At 36.6% G+C, this 19,030-nt stretch overlaps 2 protein-coding genes across 2 annotated transcripts in view; one reads left to right on the top strand and one right to left on the bottom strand.

Annotated features, from left to right (window-relative positions):
• lypd6 (LY6/PLAUR domain containing 6) overlaps window positions 1-2,569 on the bottom strand; it is a 65,957-nt gene extending 63,388 nt beyond the window's left edge. The window contains exon 1 of the mRNA XM_049485058.1: window positions 2,422-2,569. The gene's annotated coding sequence lies outside the window, so the exon portion shown is untranslated. The remainder of the gene's footprint in view (window positions 1-2,421) is intronic.
• The window catches only part of LOC125804926 (uncharacterized), a 41,347-nt gene that overhangs the window by 9,175 nt on the left and 13,142 nt on the right, over window positions 1-19,030 (top strand). The window lies entirely within an intron of this gene.

The following is a 19,030-nucleotide window of genomic DNA, read 5'->3' as shown; positions in this document are numbered from 1 at the left end:
GCACTATCTGCACCTCACCCTGCACCTGCTTGTTGATGTATCCACACTGGCAGATCCGACAGACCAGTTCCACACACAAATCAGTTCCATATAACACAGAGCAAACGCGTGAAATTAAACCTACATACATGGAATAGCATGTATTTAACACACCCGGGCCCGACCTTTTATACATAACGAATTACAGTTCCTGAAATTTCTGACTGACTGATCCTGACCTCAGACCTTAAATCTCACTGCTCCTTTCTTACTGTGTTTTTCACACACTAATACTAAAAAAACACAACAGATCACTTCAGAGTAGGGGTGTGTAATATTGTATCATACAAAATATATCTCTGTAATTTCTGAAACGATAAAAAAAAAATCATACCGAGATATTATAGTATTATCTATCTTGAAAATATTGCCTAGTATTGTCTAGTCTGTTTTGCTATTTACTGTAAAGCTTAAAATGTATTTTTATATCATTTGAATATGTTGTTATGCATGCATTAAATCATCTGCACTATTTTTGTATTTTTGGTCATTCTTTTTGCTTCATTACTTTAATTTTTATGCTAAATTTGTATGATTTTATATAAAAACTGAATTTTGAGTAAGCTACTATTACTAAAACAGATATAATTAATAATTATTTTTTAAATAAATTAGCACCCTGCTCTAACCCCCAAACAGAAATTGAGTGGTCTACGGGTCTTTTTAAAAGTAAGTAAAAATAATAATTTGTAAAGTAGTCCCTCCCACCACCAACACTAAAAAACAGTGACTGTAATTATGTACTAAATGTCTCAGGGTCAAACTGGGCCAGGTACACTTGATGCTCATGTAATATAACACTTAATACTTATTATTATAAAGTATCATACTTGTGTTATACGTGTTATACCCGGCAATATATTAGTGAATGTTGTACATAATAGTGTAAGCAATAGTATTATCAGTACTACATTGTTATACTCAGTATATTCTAGAGTATATTAGTAAGTAGCAAGTAGTACTCAGTGTTAAATGCAGTATAGCATTCCAATGAGAGAGCCTTTACTACTGAATAAAGTGCTGAATAGCACTGATGTAGGTGTTTGGAGCTGCTCTGTGGGATACTATAACTGTTCTCACCATACTTCTCCTCTGATTATCTGAGATTTTTCTTGTTCTGCCACTTCAGGTCTTAACTAGAACTGTGCCTGTGGTTCTTCCATTTCCTCACTATGTTCCTCACAGTGGAAACTGAGGATCATCATCTCTGAGATTCTGAGCTTTTTATATCCTTCCCCTAAACCATGATGTTGAACAATATTTGTTTTCAGGACATTTGAGAGTTGTGTTTTGAGGCTCCCATTTTGCCACTCTTCAGAGAAGATGCAAAGAGGAGAAAAAAGTGCAATATGCTCCTTAACTCTTTCTCATAACTGGATTCACCTGTGTGAATGAAGGTCAAGGGTCAATTAGCTTACCAAACAGATTTTGTGTTCCAGTAATTTGTAATAAAGGTATTAAAATCAATAAAACGACAAGGGTGCCCAAATCTATCCACCTGCCTAATTTTAAATCCTATAAACTTCATTTCACTTCTTAAATATCACAGTGTTTTTCTGCTGTATGATATATTTAACTGAAATTGCTGATCTGAACAAACAATGAATTATAAAGAAAAATCGTGTACATGATTTTGTCCAAACTTATTATTCAGTATTATACTCAGTGAGTATTGTTACTCAGTGTTCTATTTAGAGTGGTACTGTTATTATTTAGTATTATACTCAGTGAGTATTGTTACTCAGTGTTCTATTTAGTGTAATACTATTATTGTTCAGTATTATACTCTGTGAGTCTCTTTACTCAGTGTTCTAATAAGTGTAATACTATTATTATTCAGTATTATACTCAGTGTTGTTACTCTGTGTTTTATTTAGAGTAATACTATTATAATACATTATTGTACTCAGTGATTATTGTTACTCAGTGTTCTATTTAGTGTAATCCTAGTATTAATTAGCATTATACTCAGTGCTCTATTTAGTGTAATACTATTATTAATTAGTATTATACTCAGTGTTATATTTAGTGTAATACTATTATTATTCAGTATTATACTCAATATTATTACTCAGGGTTATATTTAGTATAATACTATTATTACTCAGTATTATACTTAGTATTGTTACTCAGTGTTATATTTAGTGTAATATTATTATTATTCAGTGATTATTGTTACTGAATGTAGTACTGGCTGTTATTTCCTGCAGTTTCTCGGATTACTCTTGATGTTCCTTTCAGTAAATTATGGGCTGAAGAGCTGTGTGTGTGTGTGTGTGTGTGTGTGTGTGAGGGAGAGAGCTCTGGTGGTGTTGTGGTGAGTGTGTGAATCTCTGGTGCAGCAGAAAGAGGAGAAAAGCCCGCAGTACTGAAGCTACTCACCGATACCAGCTTCACACCTCCAGCTCCAGCCCCGCCGCTAAACTCCTCCAGAACCCGCCAGAGTCCCGCCTGTAACTCCCCGCAGCTTTACCGAGCCTAAACATCCATCCCCGCGCACTGTCAGCGCTCCCACTGACTTCTCACACACTTACACACTTACACACACACACACAACAGCTCCTCCTCCACCCGTATTCACACAGACCCCGCCCCCTGCGCTCTGATTGGTTAATAGTTCTGCTCTATGAGCGGTTCTCCAATACCGAAGCTTTGCGCCTAAATCAAAGCCCGAGGCATCCTCTTATACAGCTCTGAAAAAATAAGAGTGCACTTAAAATTATGAATTTCTTTAATTTTACGACATTGGAAACCTCTGGAATATAATCAAGAGGAAGATGAATGATCACAAGCCATCAAACCAAACTGAACTACTTGATTTTTTTGCGCCAGGAGTGGCATAAAATTATCCAAAAGCAGTGTGTAAGACTGGTGGAGGAGAACATGCCAAAATGCATGAAAACCAGGGTTATTCAAACTTTATGAATATCAATTTGTTCTCTTTGCATTATTTCAGCCATTTCTCATTTTCTGCAAATAAATGCTCTAAATTACAATATTTTTATTTGTTGCCTGTAGTTCATAGACTAAAACAACCATGTTCATTTTACTCAAACATATACCTTTAAATAGAAAACTCAGAGGAACTGATTCAGAAACTGAAACGGTCTCTTAATTTTTTCCAGAGCTGTATATAATACCATACTCTGCATGCAATACAATTATTAACATTCAATTCAAGTAAAGTTTTTTACTTTGTAAATGAATACTGAAGTCTTATCCAGACTATGAAGTAAACATAAAAAGTGTTAAACAAACCAAAATATAAAATATTTATCCCCTGCAACACATGAAACTCTTGCTCTTCCCTTCCTGGTGCGGCCCTGATGAGAGCCAGTTTCATCCTAACATTTTGATAGTCTTTGCAAAGGAATAGCAGTAACTATTGTTCAGCACCTCCAGAAAATCCTTCAAGATGATTAGAAAACTATTCCAGGTGACCCTAACTCATGAAGACACTGAGATTAAAATATCAAGAGTGTGCAGATCTGTCCTCAAAGCTAAATGTGCTATTTAGAAGAATCTACAATATAAAACATACTCTGGTTCATTTAACATTTTTGTTTTTATAATAATTCTGTATAATAGTTCCTGTATAGATTTTAAATATAGTCTTATATATTACATTTACATTTTTTAAAAAATCATTAAAAAGAAGTAAAACACATTAAATGAGAATAGGTGTGTCCAAACTTTTGGCTGTTACTGTAAATGCTGAAATGTGTCTTTTTTATTAAGGTTTTTTTTTTACATGCGTTCTAAACCTGCACTACTATGACTGAACTTCATAATACGAAAAGACACCAGCTCAGTTTGTCCTGTGTGGTATTCAAGAGGTTCTTGTAGGAGTAGAGTACAGTTTGGGTAGCTGGTGTTTTTATATAATAGTAGCAGTGCTGATAATAATAATAACAATCTTGCAGTCTAGGGGACTCTGTGAGCCAAAGAGGGATATCAGGAGAGGAGTACCTAATATGGGCACGATGCCAACTACAGAATGACGTACGACTCCAGAGGCCTACTGCATGAAGTTGTGTGTAATTCATCAGGATCATGCAGTGCTTTATACCAGTGACCAGTGAGAAACCTGGGCTATAGGATATTTTTATCCTCATTTCTCACTTTGTAATGATGTTTGAAGAGGAAATGTCTACATTTTCTGAACATTTTGAATGTTTTCGGGGTACAGTTAAACATGTAGCACACAGAAAGTGATTGAACCATTTTATTGTTACATCATAGTAACACAGTTAAAGTTACAAGAACATTTAGCTTTGTTTAGAAAAGGTTCCAGAAAGGTTAGCCTGTAAAGTCACAGATATAATGTCCCAGGAACATTCTGAAAATGTTATTAGAACATTTTGCACATAGCATTCCCAGCTAGATGAATACTAACATTGTGGAAACATTAAAGTTACATTCCTAAAACAAAAAAAATATAAACAAGACTAAAAATAACTTTTTCGTTCAGAAAACATTTTACTAACCATAAATTGCTAGCTGGGAGGTACCTCACACATACATAACTTACACTATAAACATTATTGCACTACTACAGATATAGAAAGTAATATAAAAAACTATGAATATACAGTTCATATGCTTCTTCTCATTTAGAACTGATTCCAACTATTCCTGTACTGTTTCTTTAAATTTGCATCTATTTTGCATCCATTAATGTTTTCAGTTGTAGCCACACCCACCGTAGAATGCACACGCCTTATGTAATGCAGTAGGTGTCCATTTTATTTGATTGCCCCACCCTCCAATCAGGGATGGGCTGGCCTTAGGGAGTACTGGTACAATTCCCGGTGGGCCACTCTGTGTGTGGGCCTCTTGAAAGTGCCAAAAATGGGTCTGATTTAAGTATTCTAATATTAAACTGTTTATTCGTCGCCATTATCCAGAAGTACATAGTCATTAGCCAATCACTGATATGCCACACCTCCCTTCATATAATGCAAGCACAACAATTTTTGTAAAATACACAAAGTAATTTTATGAAAGTTAGACTTTACTTGTCTTAATGTCTAGAGCCTTACAAGATAGGGAACCCCCGATTGAGCTAATTATGAAAATCCATTAAGAAATGCTATAATAGTGCATAACATTTTAATGTCTAAGATTGATATACTGTATACAACTTTATTCATTCCAAAATGCATAAAATACACTATGTAATATGGAATCTGGTTATTCTGAATAACAACAGTGGTAAGTTGGAATGTTAGTGTCAGACCAATTAATTAAAGAAAAATAGTCAAAGACAACACAAGTAAACACAATGTCAGGATTGATGCAGACAGGAAGACGTGGAGGCGGACGTAAACGCAAGTAAAAGAAATTTATTAAATAAATAAATAACAGAGAAACAAATAAACGAATAAACCAATAACCAAAACAAACAAGTGAAACATGGAAAGGTGCAAAGCCCGACGAACACAGACTGAAACACTAGGGCTATATAACACACGGGAAGTAGAAAAACCTGGGGCTACGGGGCGGAGCTACAAAGTAACACAGGTGGAAAAGTACTGACACAGAAACACAGGAGCACAGGTCACGTGGACAGACAGGAAACAGGGCCAGGACGTGACACGCAAAATGCATTTTTTATTAATATTTGTATTTTTTTGGGGTGGGAAATCAAACATACATGCCCCCCCATCTCTTAACTGTGGTTTACCACACCGGAGATCAATTTATCTAGCCACACCTAGGCCTGATTACTGCCAAACCTGTTCTCAAATCAATAAATCACATTTAAAAGTGACAAACAAAAAAATAAGAAATCATGAAGATGACAAAAATTTTCACATCACTGTATGATAATTTTAGAACTGAGTTGTTGAAATGTTTGAAACCTTAATATAGGAGAGCTGATTAAAAGCTGGGTGTTTTCTCTTTGGAGTTGTTGTGATTGTAATGAGCTAATCTAGGAAAGAGTGCATGGTTCTGAATTTGGTTCCCAGTCCAGACCAGGCCTAAATCCACCACTAGTGTAAATACAAAAGCCTCAAATAACTACCTGACACTTAAGCTGAGGTCTCAAACTCCAGTTCCTGAAGACTGGTTGTCTAAAACTGCTTAATGACAGTAATGATTTTCTGCCATAATAAATCAGCAGTGTTTGAGCAGTAAATTCACCAAACTGTGGACTCTGGACCTCCAGAACCTGAGATTGAGGCCCCTGGATTGTCCACTCTGTTCTTCAGTTTATTTCAGGTTTGGATAGCGACCAGCAGAGGGCCATACAATGGCATGTAACTCTGTCTACTTTTAAAGAACCAAAACTTGTGTACTCCAGTTCCCCACATCGTAAAAAAAAACATAAGGTCTAATTGATTTAAATTGATTTAAATGTAAATACAATAAAAGGAACAAAAGCACTTAATGCATTTTAAAGTCAACATGAGTGTAAAAAGGAAATGGGAGCCATTAAAAAGCTTTGAAAGATGTCCTCTTCTGACTTCTGCTAGAACTTCTACTGTATTTAGACAGGCCCCGCCTCCTGTACTGGTATTGTATGGGTCATTATCAAAATACTGTACTTTTGGCCCAAAACTTTTATAGAAGTACCTTATGATTTGTAATTCTTTTGACTATTTATCATATTTATAAAACTTCAGACTACACACAAATCATATTTTACAACTCGAATACTTATTTACTATCGTGCATGCATCCTCCCAGTAGAAAAAATTTACTGAAAATTAGCATCTCATGAAAACATGGTTGATCTAGAGTAGTAGACATGTTGAATTGTTAATGGTGACATGGTGTTCTTGTTCTGTTTCAAATATACATTACCAGTGAAAAGTTTGGGCACACCATGAATTCAGTGTTTTTTCATTATTTGTTAAGCAAAACAGAATACATTTCATATTTTACATTCTTCAAAATAGCACCAGCTGTGCTAAACTTGCTAACAAGAATTACCTGAATTTTTTTGTCTCTTAATGTGTTTGAGAGCATCAGTTGTAAAGTTGTGAGAGGTAGAGTTGGTAAACAGTGAATAGCCCTGTTTCAGTAATGTTCTAATCCATATTATGGATTTTTTTAAAGATTTTTGTAGGTATTCTCAACTGCAGTTGCAAATACTATCAAAAACATTATGATGAAACTGGCTCTAATCAGGACCACACCAGGAAAGGAAGACCATCAGAGTTGCCAGCCTCAGAAACCACAAGCTAACAGCATCATATATAGCAGCAACAAGTAAATGCTTTACAGAGCATTTTTCAAAAATTGACTGGCAATGTACATTTTAATTTTCTAAAAAAAAAATTTTACTGTGATATTTTACAATGAGATGGACAGCTTAAGTTTAACCTCAGCTTAGTATGGAGACAATATGACAAACATAAATAAAAATTTATATTATTAATTACTAAACATGCAGCAGTTAATATCTTCAGTCCTAAATTTTATTTCTTAAAGGGGCAGCATTATCCCATGGGCATAAGCTTGATATTTTTTCTGAAAATGAATTATTAATTAATTATTTAAATACTTAAATTACATTAAAAATATATACAATATTTAGAAAAATATTTAGAAAAAATATTTAGAAAAAATATTTAGAACAAATATTTAGAAAAAATATTTAGAACAAATATTTAGACAAAATATTTAGAAAAATACATTATTTAACCACTTTTTAAAGGTGGTTAATATTTTTTAACTTAGGAAGGCAGCACTGCAGACATGGCAGTGAGGGTTAATATTCTTTGTGTGTAATAATGCTTTATTTCAGAGTAAATCCTTATAAATGTATTGTTACACAGAGGGATTATATGACATTTAAATTATGCTGCAACACAACAGGTTCAGTTATTAGAAAAAATAGAAAAAATAGCAATAGAGTGCAGTTATATTTTATCTGAATTTTTAGCCAATGGTCAATTATTAGATTTTATTCAAACAGATATCAAGTATTTTTGGCAACATTGTTGGTTTAAAACATGTTTTAAACGTAAAATAATTGTATGATTTTCTTGATGATACAGGTGTGTTGAGTATAACAGTACATCAAATAAATGTGACAAAAAAATTACTCACCTCAATTTAAGGTACTATCATTTTCATTTAATGAGCAGAAATAGCTTAATTAATACTCTCCAGTATTTAAAGAATTGCTGCCTTTAAATAAATCCTTCAGCAGCCTCTTAGAGCAATGTGGGTTTCTATTAAAAGCAAAAATGTCAGGAATGCTCTTTGAACCGCCACCTTCTACAGATTAACCGCAAATAAACCTGCTCAGACCTTCAGCTCCGTTTAACAGCATCGTATACAGATATCCATATAGACACTGCATGTGCCCAGGTGTCTTACTGCAGTTCTGTAGGCAAATTTACTCGAAGCTGCTTTGGTAACAATCTCGATGTTTTATCCAGTAAAAAAACATATATCTCCAAAATGGTGCTTTATATGGTCAAAAAGGTAAAAATGTTCTTTAGGACCAAATCAACAAACAAATTTCAACAAAACAATGCAAAACCACATACTGTCCACATTACAAAGGCATGGCTGTGAAAGTATTGTAGAGGTACTGTGATTAAATGCAATTAAATTAGTTTACTACAGCAAATTATCTAGCTGATAGCAGTGTTCTTTTAACACTTATACTTTTAATAGTAAATAAACATGATCCTACTACAGTTTAAAATGTCATAAGTTGATTTTACTTATCGGAATTTGGGAAATTGTTTGCCTAGAAAATGTTAGGTAAATATAACTGTTATTTTTAACTTTTTTTTAATTTTAAGTTTATTTAATATCTACTATTTAGGTGTCTGTAAAACACAGTTTAATTTTGTTGTGTTGTACTAACTTTAAATGGCAAAGGATCTCTGAATTGTAATTTTTTATAATTGTTGGCAACTTAAATTATCAAAAATAATATAAACAAAGCAAAGTTAATCAAAGCATCATTTGTCTCCATGATTGGTGTGTCACCATTAGTTTGTAGTCATGTCAAGAAGGGATTCCTGGTTAAGCATATTTGTATTAACCCTTATTAATGACCTCTATATACAGTTGCAAGAAACAGTGTGTGAACCCTTTGGGATTACTTGGATTTCTGCATAAATTGGTCATTAAATGTGTTCTGATCTTCATCTTAGTCACAACAATAGACAAATGCAGTCTGCATAAACTAATACCACACACACACATTTACATTTGCATGGTTTTATTGAACAGATCATGTTTACATTCACATACATTCGTTTACATACATTCCTGAGGTGAGGAAGAATCCTAGAGTGTCAGCTAAAGACTTACAGAAATCTTTGGTACATGCTAACATTTTTGTTGACAAATGTACAGTAAGTAAAACATTAAACAAGAATGGAGTTCATGGAAGGACATCTAAGTGAAATCAAATTTTGAGTTGTTTGGAAGGAAAACACAACGCTATAAAAAAAAATAACGCCAAGAACCAATAGGGAAGCTGCATGGGTAATTATGGTTCTACATTATTTAAGTTAAATTTGTAATTAAACCCAGCACTGTACTGTTCATTAGGAACTTTGTATTGTCGCCTGTAGTTAGTGAGTAAATCAGAATCATATTGCATGATTTAGCTTCTTATTCCACACATAACTTCATATTTCCTTTAGCCACCAAAGAAATGAATGATCTCAATTGCTCCCCTCAGGCTGCAATTTACGATTTACAAACCCAACATCTAATTTTCCTCATAGTGGGGGGTAAAGACTGCGTGTGGTGCAATGAAATATGTACAACTTGCTGTGAGACTTATGTAACTCCTCTGTAGAAAAGCTGTATAAAGCCACAGTTCCTTGTGGCTGCTGGCCTTTAGAGTCCCAGCAAAACCTCAAAACTGCCTTTTTCCACATCTGGTCCAGAACCACAGCTCTGACCACATCGTTCTACTCTCTCCCAGTCCCAGAGAGCGTGGATTGAGTGGATGGATATTTTTAGAAAGCTTCCACTGGAAAATAAAAACTCCACACATTAACATACAGAGTACATAAATCCATCAGCAACACATAAAACCCAGTGTCTAAAGAGCCACTTCAAAGCGCTGCTGTCCCGTCTACACTTTCAGACAGGATGGGGGGGTTGATTTGTGGTGTGCGGATGTGGATGCCGTCCCAGGGGTCCCACTGTGAACTGTTTTATATGTGATGAAGTGATGATGGAAGTGACTGAAGCATGAATGGAATGGTATGATCAGAGCTGGGATCTCAAAACTGTGCAGCAGTGTGAACTTTATAGTTGCTCTTAAAATGCTACGTTTATTTTGAGCTGATATATTGAATAATAAATATTATTCAATAAACTCATAGAATAATATGAGGTGTAAAAATCATGTAAAACTCTAACTTTCCACCACTGCTTTTTTATTATAACACATACAGTAATGGGTACTATTTTAACAATATATAAGCAAGAAGTCAATGGCACACCACGCAGCTGGATTTAGGGTGTGTGGGTGTGTTTGGTATCGTGAGGGCGAAAAAAAAATACACCTTGCGCGGCTCGAAACCATAGACTGTGTATAGCTGGACAGAGCATCGTCTCTCAAGAGTAATGCCACCACAGGTCGGGCGCCCCCTGCTGTTCGGATTCAGAAAGCTGTGTAACCCCACCCATTCCCATAGGTTTCAATGGCAAAACAGATAACTTTCAATCACGTTTTTTCTAATATACTGTAATTCTACCTCCATTATTTAAATGCAGCAGCTAGTGTAACCTCTGCTTATATTGTCACAATTTTATAACCCCACAGAATTCGTTTTTTAAGAAGGTTATTCAGCTCTATTAAAAAAGGTGTGGTTATTGTAAAAGGGCTGGTTATGGGCGGGACCAATAACAGACGGTCAGCTCCGCTCCGCTCTGCAGTCTGTGACCGCGAGGCAGCCCTCAGGGGCGGGGTTATTCAAATGAGTAGGCTGTCTCTCCACAGTCTTTCTCCCTCCTCTGGTCTCTACTGCGCAGACTCGGGTATCAGGATCGCCAACATGGCGGAAGATTTTGGCTTCATTTTCATTTAATGAATGGGAACGGCGACACGGCATCCATCTTTTTTACAGTCTCTGCTCGAAACACACACAAGGCGTGTACTAATTTTCTTAATTAATCATGGGTGTGTCTTGGGTGTACTGTGAAATAAACCAATTAGTGTGTCACTTTTCATTCCCTTTAAGAGCCATGTCTCTGAATTTGATCTTGATATCTTAACAGTGCAGCGCTTAACCTGCTGTGTACAACATAGTCTAGGTCTAGAGTGGAAAGATATTTCATATGGGACAAAAGAAACACAGGCAATGCTTATAAAACAATACTAGCACCTGTTTTAGCACAGTAAAGCAGAATACTATATTACTAAACTTCAATTCAGACATGACTGAAGGAGTGCCTTCCTACCTCAGAATCCTGCTTGAGTACATAGCATTTCTTACAATTCAGTCAAATCAAATTTATTTATGAAAAGACAGACAGACAGACAAATAGGTAAACAAATAGAGTAACAGTGGCTAAGAAACACTTCCTCAGAGCTGTTGGAGGAAACACTGTGAGGACCCAGGACTGGGGGACCCATCCTCCTCTGGTCAGACTACTTATAAACAATTGATAAAGCCACTTTACATCCACACTTATCTTATATTTATCTAATATTTTTTGGCATACTAATGGCCAATTTTACTTCCATTTCCGATGCAAATTCAACAATCAGAATCAGAACACCTTTTTGAAGCTTAGATTTTCATTTTATTTCACTCTTTCTTTACTAAATAAACAGATATTCATTGTAATCTTAAAACCCAGAAGCACATCTGGATCTCTTGTCTTGTATGAAAAAAAGTAGATGAGGGCAGCTTCTAAATTTCACGCATGACCAAACCTCCGTTAGAGTTCAGATCTAAAATCGTCCGGTTTCCCATAATTACAACCTGCTCCTCCGGGCTCAGGTTTCATGTAATGGAGGGGCGATGGCTCTCTGGCAGCCTGAGACTCTCAGATAAGGATAATTTTACTCAGAGATGAAACACGGGCGAGCAAGAAGAGAACGAGTGGAAACAGACTGAATTATTACAGCTATGGTTTAGAGAAACATCTAACCTGATCTGTTTCATCCCTGACCCACATCTCTCTCTCACTGACTGCGTTCTGAAAATTCACTGTGTAAATTACTAAAACAACAGAGAGGCCAACTTCTGTTCTCATTGTTCTCCTACACAGAGCATTTGCCAGTGTTAAGTTAACTCAATCTGAGTTGAATTAACACTGCATCACATCAACAGTCTATCCTCACGTCTTCCATTCGCACCATAAAATAGTGTCAGAATTTGAAAAATATATCTACACTGATGGGTGTGGTTGTCTGGAAGTGAGGTGTGTATTTACTGGAAGTAAATTTCTGGCATGATATTATCTTGGTGGCAGAAAATACAGGTGCACCACTGGCTGATTAAACCCTGACAACAGTTATCAGTTAGCCACCCAGTCCTGTCTTAGCTATGCAATAGCTAAGGCATATTTTTGCCTCCTCATGATCCCCAAAACACTCCCTAAATCAAGGTGCATGATGCACAATGGATAGTATTAATTGGCCACTGGTAAATTTACTGTGCAGTTTGTATTACACACTCAAGTTCAATACACGCTTTTGGAGATGAAAATTTAAATCATTAAATATAATCTTTATTTGAATTCTGATGTTTCATTTTGTATCACTTTACCCCATATATTTAACTAAATGTGAATGTTGTTGCTAAATACCTGTAAATATTAGTAATTATAATTAGCAATTAATGCTATTCATTTTCAGTTATTTGATTGCATTAAGTTTAATTGATGTTTGTAATAAGTTATAAGCACTGTGAGCCTTATAAATAACATTTACTCTTATTATTCTTATTATTATAGGGCTGCTTGTCAGGTGATTTACTATCTAAACCCAGTTCATCTTGACAAATAACTAAAAATCTTAAAAGTAACAGTCTGTGCTGAAATTCCTGAAACATTGCTGTAAGATTTGGATTGCATTTAGCCACGAGAGCATCAGTGTGGTCAGATACTGTTTATTAACAGCTGATTATTAGTCTTGCTCCGAAGAGAATATTCCAAATGTATTGGATGTCAAATGTACTAGAGGTTAATTAAAACTCCTCTAATCTACTGCCCAATGCTAAGCCCTAACAGAATAGTGCATGCATATATACATATCTACAGTACCAGTCAAGACATGAAAATAAGGGACACAAATGGAATTACAAAATAAACAGTAAAGAAAGTGTTTGTCCGCCACAATCTCCTGACCCACCTGAGATGGTGATTTGAGGTGATTTGGGATGAGCTGGGGCTTCACACTGTGAAGGAAAAGCAGCAACCATTGTTTAGCACCTCCAGAAACTCCTTCAAGATGCTGAGAAAACTATTCCAGGTGACCCTCCCTCATGAAGACACTTCAAATATCAATAGTGTGCAGATCTGTCCTCAAAGATAAATGTGGTACTTAGAAGAATCTAAAGTATAAAACATATTCTGCTTTGTTTAACACGTTTTGTTAACAGAACAATTCAGTATGTGTTCCTGCATAGCTTTAATATAGTCTTAATTATTATATATACAATGTAAAAAAATCATAAAAAGAACAAAAACACATTGAATGAGAAGAGGTATGTCTGGTTCTGTATTTACACAGTCTGGTTAGAATTTTATGCCTTTCTTGTTTCTACATTCACTGACCTTCACTCTATTAGACCCTCCTACCTATAGCAGGGGCTCTGAATCTGCTGCTGCACAGCTTGTGTTGGTCATCCTCTAGTCCTTTGTCAGTGATCACAGGATACTGCAGATGACGCTGCCCACAGGACTCTGTGTACAGGACGCTGTTGGCTGGAAATTTATGGTTGGTAGATTATTCTCAGTACAGCAGTGACACAGTGTTTAAAAACTCCAGCAGCACTGCTGTATGTGATCCACTTGCACAATGCACTCTACTACCACCTCATACACCACCATTCAGTTAATCAGTGTCATTGCAGTGCAGAGAATAATGATCCACCACACAAATAATAATAGCTGCTCTGTGGTGGTCTCTCCTGTAGGGTCCTAAGCATTGAAGATTAAAAATGGTCTAAATATGATTAGATGGACAGCTGGTGTAGAAACAAGGATGTGGGTGTTAATGAAGTGACTGATTGGTGTAGCTCTAGTTATTTGATCCTTGCTTTAGCCCATATGTTCTAGTCTGTGATCAGTTATAATCATAGCACTGGAATGTGCTTAATTGGAACACTCCAAGACAGAAAAGAAAAACAGACCAATAATAGACAAACACTAACGTTTTTTAGTGAAGTTAATCTGGGCCACACAGCTGCTCATAGCCAACTTTCGTGAGGCCTCTGATTTAAGAATGTCGTAATCGTATCTTATCCCAGGGACTAATTATGTATAATTTGAACGAGGAAAGTCATAACTTGATTTGCTGATATTGAGAGCATGTAAACTGATTAAGCTCCGTACAGAGATGTCCTCTGAGCCCAGCGCCTCAAATAGAGCCACAGGCATTTCCTATGTTTCTACATATTTCCACATGGCCTTGTTTGCACCAGGAGACGGCATGCAACTAATGATCAGTAAACTGAAGTTGCTGTTATTGGTAGTAATGATGGAAGCTTGGTGTGTTTCTCACTCATATTAGTTTCCAAATAAATATATAGTTTGAACTCTGTTTTGTGGGGCACTGAGTGTTCTAAAACACTGCCACTATGATCGGAAGATCGTTGGTTCGAATCCTGGTCATGTAACTTGCCATCAGCTGCTGGAGCCCTGAGAGAGCAGGGTGGGTGGGTAGATGGCGCTCTTTCCTCTCATCACTCCTAGGGGTGATGTCAATCAGCACAAGGCATCTGTGAGCTGATGTATCAGAACCGAGTCGCTGCACTTTCCTCCGAGTGCACTGTGCTGTAATGCTACTTGGCAATGCTGCATCAGCAGCAGTTCGAAAAAAAAACGGTGGCTGACTTCACATGTGTCAGAGGAGGCATGTGCTAGTCTTCATCCTCCTTGTGTTGTGGCATCACTAGTAATGGAGGATATACAGCTGAAATACTTACCTCTGAACGGCGAAAGAGCTAGCACGGCTAGCGGGTAATGCTAATGCTGCTCCAGCCTAGGTGCTAAAGAACTAAACTGAAACTTCTGTATACTCCTGTTCTTCTCCTGTATAGTGCTCTTTAATACCTGACTGGTAAAATTCATACATAAAGTGTACTGTATTATAAGTCGCAATGATGATTTTTAAGATTTCTTTTGTGCCTTATAGTGCAAAAAATATGGTAGTTGGTACATCAGTTTTTCTAGCAAGCTGTTTATTTAGCAGGATCTATTCACAACTGCGGCCTCGGGCAAGTTCTACAGTTTCCACTCTGTCTGCATTATAACTAAAAGTTTGTCACAATCAATTTTGCTTAAAATCTTAATTACAGCTCTTATAATAGTGAATAATGATGTGGTATTAATAATTATAAGTTTTAAAACATTTTACATTGAATTATATTACAGTGGAACGTACCCTAAAACAGCTATTCATTTGAATACAAAACTCTACTAACCCTACTAACGAAATTTGACCTGTACGTATATCAGTGTCAGGTCCGTGCAGCAGTGTAAGGTAAAGCCTGTGGATGTCCTGGGCTGCTGAAAGCTGAAATGGCTCTGTGGACCATCCTCGGCTGCATTATCAGCTGAAGGCCTGTCCATCACCTGAGACAATGGCAGCAGTGAAGAGCGCGAGGACCAGGACAGAGGCCCTTTCAGGACAGCAGGTCAGACACCCAATCTTCCTGTCCATTAAGGAACCGAAAAATAGAGTGAAGTGCATTCTCTGCATGTCCAAGGATAGACGTTACATGCCCTGATCAACTAAGGCTACTCATCTGCTATTGTTTGGCAGCTAAAATGAATGATATTGTCTCAAAAAAAGCCACACATTATGCTCCAATCTAAAGAAACTATCAGTTAAAACGAACACATAATTTCAGAAAAAGAACACCTTACTTAAAATCAAACATGGTTGTGCTAGTTGCTAGGGCTTCTTTGCTGCGTTAGGACCTGGATGGAACCAGGAATTCTGCTCTACCAGAAAATTCTGAAGGAGAATGTCCAGCCATCAGTTTGTGACTTTAAGCTTAAACGTACTTGGATTCTGCAGCAGGACAATGACCCGAAGCACACTGACAAATCCACCTTAGAATGGCTGCAAAAAACATAAAGGTTTGGAGTGGTCTAGTCAAAGTCTTATTGAGATGCTGTGGGATGATCCTAAACAGATGGTTCGTGCTGGAAAATCCTTCAGTGTGTCTGAATTAAAACAATTCTGCAAAGAAGAGTTGACCAAACTTCCTCCACATAGATGTGAAAGACTAATTGCCAGTTATAGCAAATTCTTGATTGCTGTTGTTGCTGCCAAGGGTGGCCCAACCAAGTAGGTTTTGGGGCAGTTAGTATGTAAAATATGAAAAGAAAGACAGGAAAAAATATGTAAGGGGAAATACTTTTTCACAGCACTGAATATATTGCAATTTTTGTAGTATTAAAAACACTTAACACTAAACACTAAACACTTGAACGTTACTTGGTTCAATTGGTTTTTCCTCTTAGTATGAGGGAGTTTTACCTGGCCACTGTTACCATTATCATTTGTATCTCTGTAAAACTGCTTTTGTGAAAACATTTGTTTTAATTTGAATTTAATTTAATTTGAATTTACTTTTTTATCCAATCAGAGCAGTGGATCTATAATACAGTGCTACTAAATGAACTACTGTCTGATACCAGACTTTTCATTTAAACTACAGTATAGGCCAAAAGTTTGGACACACCTTCTCTTTTTCAATGCGTTTTCTTGGTTTTCATGACTATGTACATTGTAGATTCTCACTGAAGGCATCAAAACTATGAATGAACACATGTGAATTTTGTACTTAACAAAAAGGTGAAATAACTTTGCACACTCGTGGCATTCTCTCAATGAGCTTCAAGAGGTGGTCACCTGAAATGTTTCTCCAACAGACTTGAAGGAGTTCCCAGAGGTGTTTAGCACTTGTTGCCCCTTTGCCTTCTTCACTCTGTGCTCCAGCTCACCCCAAACCATCTGGATTGGGTTCAGGTCCGGTGACTGTGGAGGCCAGCTCATATTTTGTTAAGTACATAAAACTCCACATGTGTTCATTCATAGTTTTAAAGCCTTCAGTGAGAATCTGCAATGTATATAGTCATGAAAATAAAGAAAACGCATTGAATGAGAAGGTGTGTCCAAACTTTTGGCCTGTACTGTATTAGTTGTGAACCAAGACTGTGTTTTTGAGAATTAATTTGAGAATTGTTTACAGTTTAGCTATTTAAACTGAGATCATGCAAAGCTTTTAGCTGCAAATTTAACCATTTAACTTGAGCTTAACAGATGCAATTCAGGTGACAACCTTTAGACTGGGCATTGTGTTGACTAGCTGTCATGTCCCTTACAGTGTAGCTAGTTGGTGTTTTAGGAAGCTAAATGATTGTCAGATTTCCTCAGCTGTACGCTCAGCAGCCTGCCCATACATGCAACCACCCACATAGGCCTTCTACAGGGATTTATACTGTACTGTACATGTTATAGCTCATCAGCCTGATGCTTCAACAGCCTGAAGTATCTTTTCAGATTAATTTGAGTTACAGTGGTATGAAAAAAATTGGGCACCCATGATAATTTTTATGATTTTCCTTTATAAATCACTGGGTGTTTAGATCAGAAACGTCAGTTAAATATATCATATAGCAGACGAACACAGTGATATTTGAAAATAGAAATTAAGTTTATAGGATTTACAGAAAGGAATAATTATGTCAAAAACATCAGGCAGGTGCATAATTTTGCGCCCTGGCACAACTTTGTTATTAATTCTTGAATATTGTTCTCAAGAATAATAAATCACTGTGCTGATCAGTTATTTATCTCTGTGTTACTGAGCTCTACTAAAGCATGAGTAGACTGATAAATCACTGTGCTGATCAGTTATTTATCTCTGTGTTACTGAGCTAAACTGAAGCATGAGTACACTGATAAATCACTGTGCTGATCAGTTATTTATCTCTGTGTTACTGAGCTAAACTGAAGCATGAGTACACTGATAAATCACTGTGCTGATCAGTTATTTATGTCGGTGTTACTGAGCTATACTAAAGCATGAGTAGACTGATAATCTCTGTGCTGATCAGTTAAGAAAACCCTTCACACTGAGCTGAAAAACTTTTGTGAGAGTACACCAGTGCACCCACTCATTCAGAAAGCCAGGATACTATGTACTGATAATCTATTGCTGTCAGGTATCATGATGGCATTGTGTTATTTCCTCCCTGAGGGCATTAAAACACCTGGACCGCTCCCTCAAATGTCACCAAGCCTCCTAAGGACACAGTTGACACACAAGGGGCGCTTCTACTTGCTCCCAGCTAAATTAAAGGACAGGCTTGGATAGAGCTTTCATCAAGTTGCTCTGAGGGCCCCAGGGTTTCTTTCATCCGTCAACGTCGGCCTCATCAAGGTCCTTCAGACACGTCAGTCTATCCTCGTGAACAAGACACACGCCATGTACAGCTGTGATCTGCCGGTTAGGCTCAAAACACTGCAAGGAACACCAAGGAATTCCTTCACATGCCATTAGTTTCCTGTCTGCTTCTCAGTTTTGCTCAATCATAAATTACATCTGAACTTTATAATTTAATTACTGCACAATTTGTTTGCAATCCAATCAACAAGTTTACTAAGATTATTTACTGTACATGCTTCAGTTTTAGTGTCTCTCCCAATGTGTTTGGTCGCTTTATACTTTGAAACTCCAGGTTTAGCTTTAGACAATCAGGTTTAACTTTATCTTTAGCTGACCATGTTTAGCTTCAGATCACCAGAATTAACTTTAGCTCACCATGTTTATCTTTAACTTTACCTAGGTTTAGCTTTGGATAATCA

Source organism: Astyanax mexicanus, chromosome 11, assembly GCF_023375975.1.
Source record: "Astyanax mexicanus isolate ESR-SI-001 chromosome 11, AstMex3_surface, whole genome shotgun sequence".
NCBI lineage: Eukaryota > Metazoa > Chordata > Actinopteri > Characiformes > Acestrorhamphidae > Astyanax > Astyanax mexicanus.
This window is presented reverse-complemented; position numbering and strand designations above follow the sequence as displayed.